Source organism: Neofelis nebulosa, chromosome 2 (assembly GCF_028018385.1).
Source record: "Neofelis nebulosa isolate mNeoNeb1 chromosome 2, mNeoNeb1.pri, whole genome shotgun sequence".
Lineage (NCBI taxonomy): Eukaryota > Metazoa > Chordata > Mammalia > Carnivora > Felidae > Neofelis > Neofelis nebulosa.
The window spans coordinates 69327352-69343766 of record NC_080783.1 but is presented as its reverse complement, the minus strand read 5'-3'; the positions used below and the strand labels follow the sequence as shown (position 1 = coordinate 69343766).

Here is a 16415-nt window from a genome sequence, read left to right as displayed (position 1 = left end):
CCCTCTTCACCAGAAACCCATTTGAGGATTCTGTGGTTTCAGGGATGCATATGAGATCTAGCCTAAGTCACACAGAACATTTTATCTCCCTGACCAGAGTGACTGATTCGGGGCATTCAGACACTTAAAATGGCTCATTCAGAGTGAGTCTCGAGACTTTTGCAAGAAATACTGAGACCAAGACACTTTTTTTCCTGCTGACTGTGAATAAAGAAGCATTTTCCTCTGACGCGGCTGGCATCCATCTTGGGAAAACAGAGCATGGAGGCTGAAGGAAACTGGGTTCTTAGTGACATCATTGAACCAATAAATCAAGTCTTGCCTGAAGCAAGCGCTATTTCTAGTCTTTTTAATTATGTGAGCCAGTAAATTATTTTTATTGTTTCCACCAGTTTAGGTTAGGGTGATTCTTGCAACTAAAGGCATCCTAAATAATACAACTTCCCTGAATTAAAAAAAAAAATGGTGTTAGTTTAGCTTAGTTGTCAAGAACACAGACTCTGTAGATAAACTGACTGGGTACGAATCTTTGATTTGAACCAGGTTTAGCTGTCTCGCTTTACTAGTAAATTAGGTTTCGTTTAGATTATGAATCTGTTTCCTCATCTGAATAAAGGAGATAATAACAGCTTCTTCATAAGGAGATTGTGAGATTTAGAAAAGCCAAAGCACATAGAACACGGTTCCTAACACAAAGTACGTGCTCAGTAAGAGTTTGCTATTATTATTAAATACTAAGCTAATGCTGTTGGACAAAAACAAAACAAGTTTATTACACATTCCTTGAAGTCTAAATTTACAGATGGTCTGATGTAGTTGTAGGAAATGATTGGCATTATGGAATAATAGACATGATTTAACTTCATTCACTAGAAAATCATGTAAGTAAAAACAAAATTCACCAAATCCTCCTGGGATCTAACCTATTTTCACTCTTTAACTACATAAAATGCTGCATTAATTCTCCTTAAAGTACATGATTACATTCTAGAAATTTGTGTATTAGTCAACTGTCTGAACTTACTGATTTTTAGCAGCCTGAATCGAATTAATTACAGTTGTTCCAAGGCCTCTTAAGTCACACTGGCGTTCAGACTTGTTTACGTGACAAGAAAGGACACTTGGTAATCATGATGTTGTTTTCAGAACAACATAAAATAAAAATGTACTACACTTAAATTACTCCTGGTTTTGAAACTATTTACAATAAGCTAAAACAGAAACAAATGGTATCAGGCATCAAACATTCAAGAAAAGCTAGCAGGAGAAAGCTAAAATCGACAAAGTTCTAAGCCTTATTTTCTAGATACTGGGGGGTGGGGGGAGGGGGAATGCCTTTATTTTATTCTAGTGGCAAGACCCAGTCAGCTCTGCTTAAAACACACCGGGAGCATAGTTGCAGAATAACAGCAGACAAAAACTGTACACTTAATATAGTTCTTTACACGGAGCGGGCACATAATAAATGTTTTTGATTGGATGACTGGGAGAATCTGGCTTAACATTTACTCTTCACCTAACTGCAACTTGCAAAGTACCCACAGAGATGATGTACTTGCGAATATTGCACATGGCCCACTGAGTACAATTGCAGTGGGTGCCCTTTCATAATATCTTCCATCATAATCTTCTATCAATGCTGAATGAAATATTAAAGTGAAGTATCTATGCGGTGATTAGTGAGCTAGCCTTTCATTTCCTGAAGATTTGGGAGTGATTTGACTACTTGTTTCAATCCAAAGCGGGGATTAGCCATCGCAGACGGAAAGAAATCAGTGTACAATATCCTGGAGCATTTTCAACACGTCTTCTGAATAGGAGTAAATCCACATCATTGTATTTGTAGAAGATAATATTTTTCTGATGTGCTGCATTTAGGATCTCTTACATCCTGTGCTTAATATTGTAATACAAGAAAATCTGCGAGCAGTGACTTCAGCAACTTCAATGTGTTTGTTTCTGACAGATGACGCTCAGCCTCACCATAACTGGTGGGGCATGAAGGTAGACGTGAGGTAAGTTCCCAGTAAATTGTGCAGAGAAGATTGTAGATTTGAGATTAAAATTAGAGCATAATCTTTTGCTTTTGTTGTTTTATGCTATTATAGAAAAATGTGAAATCAGGTCTCTATTGGTCGGAAGATAATTGTTATTTTATCAATATCCATAATGACCAGAGTGAACATTTCATGTTCAAACTCCAAATAGAGTTGTTTAGTGACATGTCTCAACACAGGTAACTGATAGGTGTTTCAATGGCAGAGAGGACAGGTATGAAGATATGGGACAGCAAAACACCCCTGGTTAAATCTGGAAGCCCTATTATCATAAATAAACTAAAAATCAAATGTAAATTCCAATGGTTACTCAAAGAGAAACTGTGGAAACTCATTCATTGTCAAAGGCTCCCAAGCAGGCATGCAGCTATTATGTTTTAAATTAAGACTAAAATATTTACTCTATCTCAGATTGATCTCCAACAAGCCACAAAATGAGGGACAGAGCAAATTTGTGCTCATTTTGAAGATGATTTTACTCAAGAAGTACACCGTGAGAGCACACAACACCAAGTGGCATCACATGTCTCCAAGATCCAGCTGGATGTAGATTTCATTTGATCTTTTCAGTGAGTGAACGTGGAAGCATCTAGCTATTGGATGAAACCTATCTGTGTTAATTTAGAACTATTGACAATGACAGTGATGGATAAACAGAACGGTGTGTGTGCTTGAGCGATTTATTCACTTAGTCTTTACCATATGATGTATGACATTATGTATGTCACAAGTTATGAATTTAATATACTGCTTATAGGCATTTAGAAGAATTGTTTAAATAATTTGAAACAAGTAAAGTACTTAGAACAATGGTTCTCAGCCTTGGAAGCATATTAGAACTACTGGGAGTTTTCAAAACTGCCGATGCCTGGGCTCTACCCAAAATCAGTTGAATCAGAATTTCTGAAGGTCATCCCTTCATTCCCAGACTCCGATCCTTACAAGTTCTATACTCTTATTTTTACTTCATATCTGCATCTCTTCCCACTCCTGAAGTCCTTTCACTTCTGGAATTGATCGTATAAAACCAACAAAACCTCTTACTCTCAACCTCTCAACTCTCGACTAAGAGTTGAGAGTACTTACCTCTTACTCTCTGCTAAGCTCTTACAGCACCATTTTGTAAGTTAGAAAATGGAGCTTCTCCTTAAGACGCTTCACCTGATGGAAAAGTGCAAGATTAAATGTGCAAAGCTGTGAGGCCTACGCTGAGAAGGAAAACTTCTTAGATGTGACACTATTGGGTAGTGCAGGGCTCTTCCTTTGCAGGTTCCACAGAAGCCTGGCTCTGCACACCTCGCTTCTAGCCCTCTTATGTTTTCTCCCTTCTTCTCTCATGCCTCCGTGCCTGAGGTATGCTAAGTGCTTTCCATGCTCTCCATCGCTGCTCTCAGACCAACCTCTCCCCACTAAAAAATAAAATCCCAAATTTCGACTGTCTCATCAGATGATACCACACATCACCAGACCCCGTGGCTTTGTGTCACTCACTTCTCATTCCTAGAATATCTTCCCCTGCAGGAATACGAATATTCCTGTCAGAATTTTACTTCTCATGTAGCTGGCTCTGTCTAAGGCTCAGGATTCTGAGTCCCATGACATCTTTGCCTCCAGTGGGCTCACTTACCTTTTCTCGCTTCTTAGAATGGCCCCCAGACTCTGTCACTACTACCATAGCTGAAGCCTTTCTGTCTCCCATCCCCTAAGATTCTCACATCTCACCTCTCCAGTTTAAATCAGTGGTTGGTCTTCAACATGACCCCCTTGTATACACAATCACCTCCCTGCTCCTCTTGCTTCATTGTACAACCATGTCAAAACTTCAGCCCCGTGGGGCGCCTGGATGGCTCAGTCAGTTAAGTGTCCAGCTTCGGCTCAGATCATAATCTTGCGGTCAGTGAGTTCAAGCCCCGCATCAGGCTCTGTGCTGACAGCTCAAAGCCTGGAGCCTGCTCCAGATTCTGTGTCTCCTTCACTTTCTGCCCCTTCCCTGCTCACACTCTCTCTCACTCTCTCTCTCTCTCAAAAATAAATAAACATTAAAAAAAAAAAAAAGACTTCTGCCCTGCTTAAATAAAACTATGCCCTTACTCTGCACCTGTACCGCCAAGGGTGGTTGAAAGAAAATAGCCATGCTAAGCTATGTTACTTTCACGTTAGGACCACTGACCTAATGTTAAAGGACCACTGTGCCCTTAATGCTCAATGCAATCATAACACATTTCCAAATCCATTTATTACCCCCACTGCTTTCCTCTCCCTCTTTAGAATTTTAGAATCTCCTCTTCCTTCCACAATTTCAGCTTCGTAGTTATCTAAGAAGATGTAAGTAACAGAGGAGAACATCCAAGTTCCCATTACTGAGAGAATGAGCTCATTTTCATCTGTACCCATAGATTCTGCCTACTCTCATAACCAAGGTCAACCCCATGGTTTGTGTACTAGATAACATCTCCTCTGACATACTCAAGGAGGTACCCCAATAAATTTCATTCCTCTCCTACATCATCAGTTAGTCCCTCACTATTGAAACTTTCCCAGCAAAATACAAATTAGTTATAAAGTATACATAATTTGGATGTGGGCTCTAGATTATATTATAGTACTGTATCAATATTAGAGTTTCTGAATTTTGGTCACTACATTGCAGCTATGTAAAAGAACGACTTTGGTCTTAGGAGATACACAATGAAGGATTCAGGAAGGGGAATGGTAGCTCCAACTGACACTCACCTGGTTCAGAAGAAAAGTGGACGGAGCAGGAGGAGGCAGGGGTGGGGAAAGAAGGAGGGAAAGAGAAGGAATGAGATGAGGGAGTAAATGGGAGGAGAAGCAAATCACTGGTGAACAAGCAAAAGATATAGGGAGTTCTCTGAACCTCTTGAAGCTTGTACTTTTTCTTTAAACTTGAAATTATGAAAATCAAAACTTAAAATATAAGAACCTTTTAAAACCAGGAAACATGCAAGTAGGTCAATAGATCATTTGCATTGCTTTATATGGTTTGTCTAGAATTCTCTGCATAGTGTAACCAATTACATTGTGTTACACAGGGATGAATGTATATTTCAAATTCTTCAGCAAATATCATAAGTGTTTATGAGAAGTGTATGGTAGCCAGATCTCCAAGTGGTTGTTTGGCTTTATTGTATACCCAAATAGAAAATATCTAAAAATTCCAACTAATCTTTTTGCCACTAGAATAAGGATATAAATTCCATAATGCTTGATGTTGTTCATTTTCTTTAAATTATAATACAACAGAAGCTGACCTTCCAGAACCTTTCAACAACGAGAGTCAAGAAGCACATAAGATACAAACACGTTTCTTTATGTTGCAGGTGTTCCAGAACTTATTTCATCTGAGTCAAAAACCGGCCCAAGAAATTACCATAGTAAACCAAGTCAATATGGAATTATTTAAAGTATGAGGATTGCAGTAGGTGGGTTAGTAGGGAGGCTCTCTAAAATACATTGAAAAGCAGAGAGTAAATGCCCTGAAGTTCCTGTTATTTAATAAAATATACCTCCGTTTTGTAAGTGTGTTCAGAGGGCCTACAAATAAAATATATTCCTGGAGGTAACGATATTAATAATTTCAGGACTGACAAGTATTAGAGACCTGTAAGCTTAGAAGAGTTGCAGCTGTGGTTGGTGGTTCTATGTAAAGATGGTTACAAAAGGCTTGTATTTTGTTTCATCCAAGCTGGACTTATGATAAGGTCTTCCTAGTCGTGCATATTCCACAATACTGACAAATAGGAAGGTCAAGAATAACTCCGACGTGGTGGCTGTGCCTCACGTACCTCCTGCTTGCTCACCAGCGGAAGCCAGTGCTCCCAGTTCACAGTGCTCTCTCGACCTGGATTCATTCACATTCCCTCCCAGCACAGGACCCAAGGCAGCCACTCATCAGCTGCTGATTGATAACCATTTAGCATCTTCATAGAGGGTAGAAACCTGCTTTGATGAATACTTACTCAGAAAGCTTAGTTGAATTATATTGATACAATTAAAGTAAGCCTTTGTCAGGTTTCTGGGCCCACAATAAGAAGAGATGAGCACTCCTCTGTAGGATTTGTCATCATAAAATAGTTATTACTACATCCCAGGCTAGGCATGCTCAGAACAGATTCAAGCATAGAAGAGACCTCAAATCTCTTCAACCTCCACCCCCTTATCTTCCAAATAAGAAAACTGAAGACTACAGAAATGAACTGACTACCATGAAACCCACACATATACAAAGACAGAACACGAGATTCCTGCCTTTTCTGAGTCCAGCCAAACACATCACCCCTTGCATAATGTAGCCTCTAAAAATAATCCTTGCTTGTGTGTCTGTGTCTGTATATATTTGTGTGTGTGTGTGTGTGAGAGAGAGAGAGAGAGAGAGAGACAGAGAGGGAGATTAGGGGGCTGTGGGGGGAGAGAGAGAGAAACAGGCAGAGCGAGAAAGGGGAGGAGAGACAGGAAGGAAAGGAGAAGACAAAGGGTAAGGAATAATTTACCCAAGTCTTCATTTTTCGTATTCATCTATCCACTGATGAGCTCAATTCACATCAGTAGGACTCAATCATTTGAAAAGAGCAGACAGAAACTGCTAATCACACACCTAAACCTTTTGACCTCTAAAATTTCCTTAGTTGGGGCACCTGGGTGACTCATTTGGTTAAGCATCTGACTCTTGACTTCAGCTCAAGTCATCATCTCACAGGTGGTGAGATCGAGCCCCGAGTCGATCTCTGCACTGACAGCATGGAGCCTGCTTGGGATTCTCTCTCTCCCTCTCCCTCTGCCCCTCCCCTGCTCAGGCTCTCTCTCTCTCTCTCCCCCAAAATAAATAAATAAACATTTAAAAAAGTAAAATTTTCTTAACTAAGGGGAGACAATCGTGGGTATCATAGGAGGTGCATTTGAGCAACACTTAAAATCGAATGTAATAGTCCTCCACAGAACAAAGAGTTAAAATATAGACATTTCAAGGTAAGTTTCTCTCTCAGACTCAAAAAAGTCAGAAGATTTGAAAGCTATTAGGACTATGATAGATGATCCGCTTTCAGACACCTTTCTTTTTTACTGACAAGTTGCTGTTAAAAATTAAAGTAAAAAGAGGCCTCCTTTTTTGCTGCACATTTTTAATGGACCTGAAGCCAAAATAAGTCAGACTAAATTATGGGAGTAAATGACCTCCCGGGAAGTATTATACCAAATTCCAAAGTACTATAAAGACTTTCCTTTGATCTTTTTAGCTTCACAGCCTGAAATTCAAAATCTGTATTTAATTTTAGATTGCATATACCAGCTTTTAAATTTTCTTTCCAAAATGATATATCATTTTAAATGATAGGACACCTTTAACTTGTATTTCCTAAAACTGCTGACTGTCATTTCTTTATTCTTTTACTCTATAAAAACAGATATAGATATAATTAATTGCAAAAAGTATTTGGGGTTGGGTACTGTAATGGATAAACCATTGACCTTCACTTAAGAGATAGCACTTTAAACTCAACCTTCATTCCTAAGTAAAATGACTCTGATCCAAAATGAAGTTTTCGGTTCACACCTGAGAAAGACACTGAATACAGAAAAAAAGAAACCTGGAAAGAGATGAGGCTCTCTAATCCCTGATTTTAGGACTATTTTGGATAACTGCATCTTATTCTCAAAGCATCTTTTAGCAGGTTGCAAACAGGTGCGCTCATTTTCAACACAGCCCTTTCCTAAGTTCCACAGATGCCTTAATTGAGCAGCATTTCAACAATAATGCGTGCCCATTAACACCTGTAAATCATTGCATGCTCTTTAACAGAGCCCACTCCTATAGAGGGAATCTCTTAAAACTTTTCTGTACATGCTGACTGGAAATGTCTTTATTAACATGTTTGTAGTGATTAGTGTTGCATCTGCTAGGGTAAAAAATAAGCACACAAGAATGGTTTGATATTGTAACCAAGGATTGTCCAACTAGAGGACACAAGTTAAGTATCATTTGTTAAATCTGGTTTAAGCGTAATCAATGTGGTACAGATCAACAACAAGAAAGCAATAAAGTCAATGTGTACCACCCAGAAACCAGAAATATTATTCTTTCAGGTCATGGAGCATGCTGGATATTTGGAGACTGATCCTGGGAAACTGACTTTTATTATTACTGCTCTAAACTACTCACATGGCTTTGATCTAAGTTCGACTAGTGTTGTTCATGGTTTTCTGATACCACAGAAAGAATTGTATATCCTCCTTATATTTACCAAAGTTGTTTTCTACTTCCTTTGATCAGTCTTCTGGGTTCCAATGTGGCCCTAGGGCAATCAAGTAGTTTTCTGTGCCTGCTTCCACAATTACAAAAGCATGAGAGTAAATTTTGCTCTACCCACCTTGTAGGCAGGTCTGAAAGTAGGGCGATACATGCGAGGTCCCAAGGGCACACATTTAAGGAGTCACTCACTCCAAGAGACATACAAGTGCTGGGTTGCCTCTTCCATGACCTTGAGAGCGAGTACTATGTACTATTAATAGCACTGTTCATAGAAAGTATCAAAGGACAGTGTCTCTCCATACCTCAATTAAACAAGGAGTTGGTAATTCATAACTTTCTTACCTTTTAATCAGGCAATTTCAAGGGAATCATGACCACTTGTAAATTCAGAAACAATTTTTCTTACTTTATTTTATTTTTGTGGAGATTGTTTCTCCTAATGGTTCTGGCAGAGTGTGGGTGTTTAAAGAAAAGATTTAATTTACTAACAGTTTCTATTTTGGGTCAAATTTGCAAGGTCAAAAATAAAAATAAAATGACCTTTCCACATTTCTGGCACCTATGTTTCCATTCACCTTGGGCTTTCTCATAAGCGAGAGTCCTGGAACTAATGCCAGGTAGGAAAAATGTTCTTCCTTTATATTCTTCAAAGCTGTAGTACAACCAAAATATCCATTATAAGATTCTCAGCACAAACTCAGAACTTAGCACATTAATTATGTCAGTTGAAAATGTGTATCGAACCAAAACTATGGACCAGGAAAAGGGCTAGTTTTTTGTGTGCAGCTTATTTTGGATTATTTATCATCATGAGAAAGCTATCAACGTTGGGCAAAACAGAGAAACAGAGAGAAAGACAGAGACAGCACTATTAGGGAACATTAGAAAATAACCAAGGCAACAAGAACTTGAGAAACCTATTTCCTAAGAAAATGGAAATTCACTGAGGTGACCCTAGCATTTATCCTCACATTTTTGTTTTAAACAATTGCCAATTCACATCCAGGAGAATAGAGGTCAATGATACTATTATTAATATGTATAAAAAATAATATGATAAAAGATGGAGAATTTCACCAGAGAAAGTAAATCTGTGTCATTAGATATTGTAAAACAAAAAAACATAATTAAAATAAGACATCAGTATACGGATTTAATAATGGTGGAACTAATTAAAAAACCCCGCAAGGAAGCACTAAAGGAAAAAGTATTGAGATAGATAACAAATAGCCTAAGAGAGAGACATCATGTATGAAGAAAAGGTCTAACATATGTGTAGTTGGGGTCCAAGAAGGAGGAATTAAGGAGTGGGAGCAATATTTCAAGAGACCTAGGGTAAATATCTTCCAAGCAGAAGCAAAAAGGTCTACTAACTTCAAGAAGGATAATTACAAACAAACAAATAGACAAATCACACCTAGTCATACAGTATTAAAAAATCAAAGACAAAGAGTAATTCTTAAAAGCAGGTTTAAAAAAATGCACTGCCCGCAAAGGAACAATAATAAAAATGCTTCACTTTTCAACACAGAAGATGAAACCCAGCAGACAAAATGACATCTTTAAAACCTCAACATAAAATTGCTGCCAGTCTGCAATTACTTATGCAGTGCTTGGCTAACAAATGAGCCTCTCAATAACTTACTCTGGGTGTAGACTCATTTTTGTTTCCAAAGAAGAAATTCTTGTTTAATGAGATATTTTATACTAATTTTTTTTTCTGTCTTACTGTTGCTTTACTGTGAGTTGTGACTATTGCGTTTAGTGCTTAGTCTGGTAATGTTAATGTACATTGTAAATTTTTTTTTAATTTTTTTTAACGTTTATTTTTGAGACAGAGAGAGAGACAAAGCATGAACGGGGGAGGGGCAGAGAGAGAGGGAGACACAGAATCGGAAGCAGGCTCCAGGCTCTGAGCCATCAGCCCAGAGCCTGACGCGGGGCTGGAACTCACGGACCGCGAGATCGTGACCTGAGCCGAAGTCGGACGCTCAACCGACTGAGCCACCCAGGCACCCCTGTAATTTTTTTTTTAACACAGCTATGCTGTTATTGTTAAAAAACACAATGCTTTGTCATCTAATTGGATGACAAAATAATCCATACTCCACTGGGTCTTAAAAGCATGACGCTCAGAGTCTACTTTTTTTTTTTTCCTTTGGCTATGTCTGCCAGGCATATGTAGAGTCTACATATATACTTGGTGCACTGGTGTAAAGTAAAATAAAATAAAATAAAATAAAATAAAATAAGATGTTGCAGTACGGCAATATGTATGGCACTTGAAGCTCTGATGAGTTAAAGCTTTATCGCTATGATTTTTAGTGCACAGAGCAGCCATGCAAAGGAATGGGACCACCGTGTATGATCTCTATCACAATGGCCACCAGCTCTGCTGCTGTTCTGGGACAGCAGCCACAGAAAACATTATGAACGATCATGACTATTTTTTAATAAAGCTGTATGGACACAAAACTTAAGTTTCGTATCATTTTCATATATATGAAAATACGATTTCTTTTGTTTTTCAGCCACTTACAAATGTAAAAACCAATCTCGCCTCACAGATCATTAAAAAGAAAATTAAGTAGTGGGGCAGCATTTGGCCCTTGAGTACTAATTTGTAAGTTCTACCTTAAACAATAATTTTTATTATTGTTATTCCTGTATTTTTCCTATATTCCTATATTTTTTAATATAGGAATTCTTAAATATACGCAGAAATAAAGGAGGTAAATGGAGTTGAAATATTCTAAAACTCATGTATTTTCCAGAAAGTGGCAAAAGTAATGATTTAAGATAAAGTCTAGTAAGTTAAACATGCTTATAACCTCTTGAATAATTAGTAAAAGATCAATAAAGAATGTATAAGTAAAAATCTAACAAGGGAGAAAAACAAAGTAATAAAAAATACTTGGTTAATAAAAAAGGCAAGAAAGAAAAGAAACAATTAAGTAGGTTAAATACAAAACAATAGCTAGATGGTAGATTTAAGCTCCTCAAAACCTATAATTAGTTTGAATGTAAGTGAACAAAATATATACATTAAAATCAAAGTTATCAGCCCAGATAAGAAATTAAACACAATTATCTGCTGTTTTTATCTTTTTATATAAAAGAACTGAAAGATTTAAAGTAAAAGAAAAATCAAAAGTAAACAAAGGTGGGTAGCTACATTAACAAAGTAGATTTAAAATCAAAAGGTATAACTAGAGATTAAGAGAAATATTTTATAATAATTGAAAGGTCAACTCAATGTGAAGATATAAAAATCCTAATTTTGTATGTATGAATAGGAAAGCTTCAATATATAGGAAACAAACCTTGCAGAGACAAAGGAAGAATAGAAAGCACCACAATCATAGGTTAAGATTTATTCTCAGTAAATTTAGAACAAGCAAACAAAAAATTAACATAGAGGAGCTTTTCAAAATGTCAGAGTACCCATTTTTGTAAGTTTACTTGGAATATTTAACAAATTGACTTTGTTCTGGAACACAGTAACTCTGAACATTTTTACTCTGAGCACAGGAAAATGAAGCTAGCTATAAATTACAATACTAGAAAATCCTCTCAAATCAGATAATTAGGCAATAAAATAGTAAATAACACATGTGTCAAAGAAGTCGCTATGGAAATTGAATATATATTTTATGACATATGGTAAGGATCTATGATACATGATATTGAGATAGTGATATGGATTAGAACATTGACTTTCCAAAATATGTGGCATACAGCTCACCCTTTACTTTCAGAAAATCTATCATGTGAATGTATATTATAAAAGAAAGGTATAAAGTAAATTATCTGAATATGATTCTCAATCAGCCAGAAAAAAACAGTTAAGTAAACACAAAATAATAGGGGGAGAAAGACTGGTAAAAATTAACTAAATAGAAAACAAGTGTGCAATGGAAAAATCAACAAAGCCAAAGGTTTGTTATTTTAAAAGAACAGTAAAATTTGTAAACTCCTAGAAAGTCTGATTTTTTTAGTGCAATATATAGAGGGACATGTATATAGGTGTTACAATTATTACAAATTTAATAGCATGTATATATAAATACCATTATGACAATAAGTTGGACTACTTCAAATAAGTGAACAAATTCCTGGGAAACAAAGCATGATTTAGGACTTTTGGCAATGACTGAGCCAAACTCATCTCCCCAAAGCATCTCTAAAGCTCTATAGAATTAACAAAAAACAAACATTTTAAGATTCTAGAAAGCAGATAAGCGTACACAATAATCTGAACAGCATTTATGCATGAAAGCTTCTGGGATTTGAGAAAGAAAAGTGGAAGTTTGTGCATTCTACTTTGCTTCCAATACCTCCTCCCCGGTTTAGTTGGTGAGCCAGGGCAAGGCAGGCCACAAGAACCAACAGCTTCAGCCACAGTCAAAGAGGTCTCACTCAGTTCATAGTGGTGGGCAACACCCAGCAACATTATCCATTTAAATTATTTCTTGCAGGCAAGCAAAAGTGAAGGGCCAGTGGCTCATTATAGATATGCCATGTTCATGATCATGCAATTCAATATTGTAAAGATGCCAATTCTCCCTAAAATTAAACTGTAAATTCAATGCAATCAAAATCCAATGGGTTATTATATGAAAATTGACAAGCTGATTTTTATGGAAATTCAAGGGGTCAAAAATAGTAAAGGCAATGATGAAGAACAAAGCTGTTGGATCTACACTATCAGATATCAAAATTTATTTTAAAGACACAGAAATTAAAATGTGTGTTATTAAAATAGTGGAAGAGAATAAAGTCTAGAATCAAATGCACATCTATATAGTTACCTGATTTATAACAAAGCACTGTACAGTGGAAAGGAAAATGCAAAAATAATTGAATATGCAATAGAGAACAAATATGTGCGTGTGTGTGTGTGTGTGTGTGTGTGTGTATACCCTTTGTTCACAATACCAAAAATACAGTCCAGGTGGATCATAAAACTAAATGTGAAAAACAGAGCTAGAAAAGGATAACATGGAAGAATATTTTTATGACCTTGGGCTAGGTAAAGTCTTCTTAAATATGACACAGAGGGGTGCCTGGGTGGCTCAGTCAGTTAAACGACTGACTCTTGATTTCAGCTCAGGTCATAATTTCATGGTTTGTTGGATTGAGCCCCACATTGGACTCTGTGTTAAGAGCTTGAAACCTGCTTGCGATTTTCTCTCCCTCTCTCTCTGTCCCTCTCCCACCTCTCTAAAACATAAATCAACTTATATATATGTTCATATATGTGTATGTGTGTGTGTGTGTGTGTGTGTATGTATATATATATGGACAGAGAGAGAGAGAGAGAGAGAGAGAGAGAGTCATATTTATATGACCCAGAGAAAATATCCTAAAGAGGAAATATAAGTTTGGAGTTCATTAAAATTAAGGACTATTGACCATCAAATACCTTATTACAAGAGTTAAAAAGCAAACCTTCGAGAAGGCAAAAATATATGTAATTATGTATAGATAACAAAAGATAAAAAAGGAGAAGTGTACAGAATATATATATATTATTATATATACTTAAACCTCAGATCAATCAAGAAAAAAAATGGACAACCAAATTAAAAATGGGAAAAAGCCATGAATAGACATTTCCAAAAGATATATCCAAAAAATCAATAAGCATAACAAAAAATCTTTAATATTAGACATTAAGACAATACAAAAATAAAATCAAAATTACATAGCAATGCACACACACAGTGGAAAATCAAAAATTAAAAATTATAACAATGCCAAATATTGGTATGTATGTGTAGCAACTGGAACTCTTATACTGCTTATACACACATGCAAACATCCTAGAAATCCATCGGGAGTATCTACCAAAGCTATGTATGTGCATATCTTATGCATAGCTTCTGCATTTCCCCCCAAATTTTATATACATATATATACACACACACACACACACATTTATATATATAGACACATATATACATTTATATACATATATACATTTATGTACATACATATATATATATAAACACACACCAGGAAAAAAAAAACACATGCAACAATGTTCAAGCAGCATTATTCATCAAGAGTAGAGTGGATAACTCTAATTGTCACATATAGTATAATGGAAAACTAGTCAACAATATGAATGAACAAACTGTGTATACAGCAAAATGGATGAATATCACAAGAAAATGTTGAATTTAGGCACAAAAGAGTACATACACATATAATTTCAAAAAGAGGTTATAGTAATCTATTGCAATAAAAGTCACAATATGGTATATTATTTTTGTGGGGAGCTGGGAGGAAGTTTGGTAGATAGTTGCAGCTATCTCAAGCAAGGCTGGCTATCATGCACATAATATTCTATACTGTGATCTGGATTCATGGATGTGTTCATTTTGTAAAACTTCATTGCTCACAATATTTGTGTGTTTTTGGAATATATATTTCCTTAATAAGGTATACACACATGCATATAGACACATGGAGAGATAGACACATAAAGACATTTTTACACACATATGTATGTATGTATGTATGTATATGAATTTCATGAGTTCATATATATGCTATGAAATTACAAGCTAAAAAAATCCTATAAATATGCTTTGAAAAATACTATGGGGGTAAGGGTGGGAGGAGAAATTACTAAGAGCAAGGAAATTTTATCTGAGAGGGTCTTTTAAGCTAGACTTTAAAAATGAGGAAAAGCCATGCTTGTTAAAAACTGGACTTAACCTTCCAGGAATAGGATGCAGAATATACATGGTCTGTAAGGTGGGAGAAAGTTTGTCTTGGTCTGTGATCTAAAAGGAATCCAGCATAACTGAAGTCCAGTTAAAGATGAGGAGAAGGATTAGTGGGAAGGAGTTTGGGCATACAGGGCCTTATAGGCTATAATAAGAAATTTGATTTCATTTTAAGAAACAGTAGAAGTCATTGAACGATTATATATATATATATATATATATATATATATATCACATTAGAACATTCACATATGAGCCAGTACACCATAATGTACAGAGGCCCATGTTTAACTCCATTAAATGCATGAGAAAGGGAGGAGAGGCCTGCTAGAAAAGATAAAAATTGAGCTAAGTACTAAAGAATAAGAATTTCTTAGATGGGAAAGGGGCAAGAGGAGCATGTTTGGAAAAGGAAAACAGTATGAAAAAGGCACAGACACAAGGAATAGCATGACTCTTTTCAAAAAAATGGGAATAATTAGTTCACACTTGGGCACAAAGTGCAAATATGGATAATGCAGTGTATAGGGCTGGACAGCCAGTCGGGGGCCAATCATTAAGGGAAGTTTTTACACACAGAGACTTCTGATCTTAAAAGTGGTGCAGAAGCCGCTAACAGATCTCAGCAGAAGGTATAATGAGATTTGTACTGTGGAAATACAGCTTTGGCTATGAAGATAAATTGGAATGGAAGCGGCCACCAAAAAAATAAAGTCCCAGACGGAAATTATAAAACCTGACCTGATGCAATAAAGGGAGAAAAGGATTCACGTTAGAGACTTGCAAAGGAAATGTAATTAATAGCACTTAGTGACCAACTGGATGCACAGACTTGGTAACTCTAGGTTGACTCCCACATTTCAGAATTGGATGCCAAGGTAAATGTTACCATCCCGAGCCAGGTTTTGGTGAGCAAAGAAAGAGGAGCCAGTTTGTACGCTGTTCTTTTTATCTGACTGTGGCACAATCTGGTGACAATCGCCAGTAGATAATTACATATTTGGCTTAGATTGTCAGGAAAGAGCCCCAAGTTCAAGCTACAGACTTGAGAGATACCAACATAGCTGGCAGTTAACACATTAAAAATAGATGTCTAAGGAACAGAGACCAGATTACAGGCACCATTTCAAAACCAACAGGGAAAATTTTTCAAAATCTACATACTCAGGCCTTTATACTGCAGGCATGTTCAACATCCTCCAGTACCTATCCTAGAGACTTGAGTCAAAAGAGATACTTGGGATGGAATTAACCATTCAATCAGTTGACCAAATGACTGGACCGGAGATGGGGGGTACTGATATGTATGTGACTTGGTCAGTAATAGATCATGAGACATATTAATGGAGGGATGAG

At 36.6% G+C, this 16415-nt stretch overlaps 1 long non-coding RNA gene across 1 annotated transcript in view; it reads right to left on the bottom strand.

The window, feature by feature from the left end:
• Positions 1-13961: 13961 nt before the first annotated feature.
• The window catches only part of LOC131503626 (uncharacterized), a 5703-nt gene continuing 3249 nt past the window's right edge, over positions 13962-16415 (bottom strand). The window contains exon 2 of the long non-coding RNA XR_009257495.1: positions 13962-16415. This exon is cut by the window's right edge and continues 605 nt beyond it. This is a non-coding gene — a long non-coding RNA (uncharacterized LOC131503626).